Consider the following 5,483-nt stretch of genomic DNA (forward strand, 5'->3'; position numbering starts at 1 on the left):
TCAGGAACCCACTGAAGAGCTGTGAGTCCCTACAAGACCTTAGAGAATCAACATGGGGGGACACACACCTCTAAAGCTTCAAATTTTGCACTCCGGAGATGCCCACTTTGAAACTAAAGGAATAGGAAACCACATTTCATTAGTTCTGTTGTCCATGAAGGAACCTGGATTTTTTTTTTTTTTCCCCCAGGGATATTGAAGTTGAGGGTCAGCAGAAAAGAGGTAGATCTGTCTGGAGACAGGCAAGGGAAAAGGCTCTACAAAAGGGGGTCCAGAGGAGTCTTGAAGGGATGGAGCAGCTGAGACAAATCAGCAAATCATGACAGCCTGTAGGCAGAGGGAGTGCTCCCTGCGTGACTGCTGCAAAAAACAGAAAAGATGTTCAGTGAGGAAAAGAATATGAGTTTGTGAATTGTACTGATTTTTCCAGAAGGGAGCAGTTAAAATGGGGTTTGACAGAGAGCCTGTCATAAAGAGAAGCTATTGCTATCTTGCCACTAAGCATAATTCTGTTTTACACAAAATTAATTGTTCTGTGCAAGGAAAAATATGAAGCATCCCGCTGTTGGCGCAACCCGGGAACAAAAAGTAGAAGCAGTTTCTGTTTTCCATATTCTTGGGTAACCTCAACAAAGCTGGCTGCATCTTAAAAGTTAAAGGAGCTATCAGTGAAGTACTTTTCTCAATGTAGCGATTCAGAAAATTAATGTGTGTGCCTGATAGAGAAAATGTGCTTTCTTCAGCCTCTTCATCTTGCACCAAATTATTGTGTCCATATTTCTTTTGTTCCCAAACCCTGACAATAGTTCCAACAAAATCCCCTTGTCACAGAACCACAGAAGGGTTTGGGTTGAAAGGGACCTTTGAAGATCATCTAGTCCAATCCCTCTGTCATGGGCAGGGACATCTTTCACTAGATCAGGTTGCTCAAAGCCCCGTGTTACGAGAAAAAAGCAGGTGCAGATCCCTCAGGGGCAAGGCACGACACTCACCCAGTGAAAGCTTTGGCTTTATTGAAAGGGTAGCATTACCACAGTGGCAGCCCCAGGACACCGACGCTAGTAAAAATGGTGACCCGACGCAGCAGAGCCCTTCTTGGGGGTGAAAGCACTGCAGGGGTGGGTAATAAAACTTGCACTGATGAACATAACATACATATGCAATGACTTGTTTTGCTCATGTGGTATTCCAAACTTAAATGAGGTTTGAGCTCTAAAACTGGGTGCTTCTTTGCTTTAAGTCTTTTGCATCCTAAAGAAGAGGTTGTCTAGCAATGCCCAGCAGAAGTGTCCAAGTTAAGAGTTTATCTCTTTTGTAGTAAGCTGTAAGTTATTTGGTATCATCCTTCAAAGTTTAAATTGCAAACTTCAGGGACTTGGCTGTCTCAAAAAATATTCACTTAGCTATCTGTTGTGCTGGTGAAAACACACAGACAAATCCTGATGAGATGTAAGCTACAAGCACATGCTAGATCCTAATCCTGACCCGAGCAATTTCTTTAGTAGAAGACAGGACAATGTGTTTAAGTACCATGAAAGTTGTAATTGATTTAAAAAAAAACCCAGACTCACCAGGAGTCTCATCACTAGTAATTAGCTGGTGATAATAACATGAGCCACATCACATGAAGCATTGCCAACCGCATTGCTTATTCCCCACTCTTGCCCCTCTCCTGCATGGGTTGGGGCTGGAGCTGGAGCTGTTGCAGATGCACACCCTTGGTGTGGTGCTGCATACCACGCCTCTGGGGAGTTTTAGGTGGGAGACATGGGACATAGCAGCTTTTGCTCTGAAGTTAACTCCTTTAGCGTGGGTGTTTGGAGGAGTTAGCAGTAGCGGGCATACCATGTATAGCTGAGCAGTCTTTAATTTGTGTTGGTAGAAAGCAATTCCCTGCCTGTTTCCTGGGATGCTCCAGGTGCCATGCTTAGATGATTCTGGGGGAGGTCTGACCACCTCCACTTAATCCGACTAAGCGAAGGCAGAGAGACCAGTCAGTCCCTGGGCTCTCACTTTGGGATGATGATGATCACTTTTTCTAAAGGCTGTGGGAGAGATTCGCTGTCTGGTGTGCATTTGTGACAATAATCTTATATCTAGCATAAGAGCATCAGGTTTCTTTGGCAAACTGGGTGCTCCTGGTGAATGCTGGAAGTCAGGGTTGAGACTCTGCTCCTGTTGTCGTAAGAGTGTGTCTCCACTGAGCTGGATCCACGCCTCTACCCTGATGCCTCTGGAAATGAAAGACAACTCCAGAACAAAAAGGCCTCTGAGGAAGAGTCACTTAAACATTGTGGTGGGTTGACCCAGGCTGGACACCAGGTGCCCACCAAAGCCACTCTATCGCTCCGCTCCTCAGCTGGACAGGGGAGAGAAAATATAAGGAAAGGCTCGTGGGTCAAGATAAGGACAGGGAGATCACTCACCAATTACCGTCACTGGCGAAACAGACTCGACTTGGGGAAATTAGTTTAATTTATTACCAATCAAAATCAGAGTAGGATAATGAGAAATAAAACCAAATCTTAAAACTACCTTCCCCCCATCCCTCCCTTCTTCCTGGGCTTTAACTTTACTCCCGATTTTCTCTACCTCCTCCCCTTGGGTGGCACAGGGGGATGGGGAATGGGGGTTGCGGTCAGTTCATCACTCTTTGTCTCTGCTGTTCCATCCTCCTCAGGGGGAAGACTCCTCACACTCTTCCCCTGCTCCAACGTCGGGTCCCTTCCACAGGAGACAGTCCTCCATGAACTTCTCCAATGTGAATCCTTCCCACGGGCTGCAATTCTTCACAAACTGCTCCAGCATGGGTCCTTTCCACAGGGTGCAGTCCTTCAGGAACAGACTGCTCCAGCGTGGGTCCCCCACAGGGTCACAAGTCCTGCCAGCAAACTTGCTCCAGCGTGGGCTCCTCTCTCCACGGGTCCACAGCTCCTGCCAGGAGCCTGCTCCAGCATGGGATTCCCATGGGGTCACAGCCTCCTTCGGGCATCCACCTGCTCCAGCGTAGGGTCCTCCATGGGCTGCAGGTGGGTATCTGCTCCACTGTGGACCTCCATGGGTGCAGGGCACAGCCTGCCTCACCATGGTCTTCACCAGGGCTGCAGGGGAATGTCTGCTCCAGCGCCTGGAGCACCTCCTCCCCTCCTTCTTCACTGGCCTTGGGGTCTTCAGAGTTGGTTCTCTCCCATATTCTCACTCCTCTCTGCTGCTGTTGTTGCACAGCAGTTTTTTCCCCTTCTTAAATACGTTATCCCAGAGGCGCTACCACCACTGCTGATGGGCTCAGCCTTGGCCAGCAGCAGGTCTGTTTTGGAGCCAGTTCCATTGGCTCTATCAGACATCCAGCAGCTTCTCACAGAAGCCACCTCCGTAGCCCCCCCCCACCCCGCTACCAAAACCTTGCCATGCAAACCCAATACAAACATTCAAAATAAATACAGATACAGGAACCTATTCTCTTTTTTTTTTTTTTTTGTAGTTGACAGCACTGCTGTTGTGCTGGCTCACCCAGTACAATGCCTGTTTGTGATGTGAAGAGACTGCAAAAATCTCTAGCTGAACATATGGTTTTCATCGGGTTTTGTGGCATCTTGTTCTCTCTCTTCTTGTTTTGTTTCATGTCTTAGTCTTTTTCTCATTATTTTTTTCCAAGTGCCATGGCTGGGCTATTAATTAATGACAGATGTACTTGTTTATGCAGATTCTGGCTATTATTTAACATTTATTATTTTTGTAGCTCCTCAAGGCATCAGGGCCAGGATTCTTCTTCCACTTACAAATACGTTTAAGAAATAGTATCTCACCCAGTGATTATATTTTAAGCAATTCTAAAGGGAAGAATTTCATGCTCAAATTAGAATTTCCATGTTTTTTTTTTTTCCCCAGGAAACGGCAGTGTGCTGCTTAATATTTCATATGTTTCAGGATGCAGCACCCTAGTTATTCACAATCTTAAGGGATTTAATTTCCCATTTCCATTTATAGGATTAGTATTTGAATAAACTGACTCTGATTGCCAGTGGCTGGGAAACACCGAGATGATTTTACGGACACAGGGATAATTGAAGCAGAAAAGTGTCTTTACATCATATTATGTAAATTTAGCAGCATTTTATTTACTCCTGCCTCCTTGTTCTTTCTTTTTTCCCCTTGCTTGTCTGGCAGGGAGTTCATCCAACTTTCACCACGACTCCTTTGTGCTTGCTCTGCCATTTGCATTTCAGAATTACTTATCCCTTGCAAGAGGAAGGTTGTTTCTGGGTGCCTTTGCAGTGAAACTCCTGCTGAAGCTATGTTGAGAGCAGCTGGCACTTTTTAGCTCTGGGCTCTGTGTCAGGGCTCGTCTATTAGCAGCCACAAGGGATGCGCAAATTTTCACTGATGTAACTGTATTGGTTTCACTTCCAGAGTGTTTTACAAGTGGTTACTGAAAGGGATGGTGCCTGTTATTCATGTTGTTCATCACTTGTTATATGGCGGGGTGTGTTATTTAAAAGCAGAGAGATACCTGGCACTGAAGTTTCATTACTTGTCCAGTTTCTTTCAATTAATACTGAGGCTTAGCCTTTTTCTAACAAATGATAAAAATAATGTCTGCCTTTGTTTAATGTACATCTTTTGCTGTACACAAACCCAAGTCAAATGTTTATCTCTGCTCTACTAGCTTACGCTATTTTTCTAATATTCCCAAAAGTATGCGGATAAAGAATAGACCTTTCTAATTATGACACTAGTAAGTTCAAACCTCACTTTTATGCTCAGATATGTTTCTTTCCATACTATTCAGTAGCATAAGATTTTATTTTGTCCTCTGTATGTCTGTAAACTTAACAGGAGAAGCTAGTCCAGTTAATGATGCTACTAATTTCCATCAAAAAAGTGTATCTTTGTTTCATTATAGCTCCAAAGGCAATCTTAGCAGTCTCCCTCTAAGAGCAAGGTTCCATATGTACCTACACATATATGGAAGTCATTGGGTACTAGAAACCCTAATGCTCATGCCAAGTGACCAGACCTGGCATCCTCCAGCCTTGCAGATGAAAACATTAGCTGACTGCTGCAAGTGTAGTTTTATTTCAACCATTGCACTGGGGTTGTGCAGAGGAAGTGTATATTAAGCTGGAGTGCAAGCTGGCTTTCTTCAAGACTCGTTCACTACTGTTAGTCCACCTAGCTTGAAGGTCAGGCAGGCCCTGAGCAGCAAGAGTCACTCAGCAGGAATCCTTGCCTTGCTCCTGCTCCCACCTTGTGTGTGAGCCCTCTGCCAGGGCTTCTTTCAGATTCCGAGCTGTTCCCGATGAGTGGTGTCGTGAACTAGGAGAAGTGCCGTGGTGATCTTCCTTCTAGGAGTACCTCACTGGAAGACAATTTCTTTGGAAAGCAGCATACTGCTGCAGCTTCTTGACAGAACGAGAGTAAATGGCCTCGAGTTGCACCAGGGGAGGTTTAGGCTGGATATTAGGAAAAATTTCTTTACTGAG

This window comes from Gavia stellata, chromosome 4 (assembly GCF_030936135.1).
Source record: "Gavia stellata isolate bGavSte3 chromosome 4, bGavSte3.hap2, whole genome shotgun sequence".
Classification (NCBI taxonomy): Eukaryota; Metazoa; Chordata; class Aves; order Gaviiformes; family Gaviidae; genus Gavia; species Gavia stellata.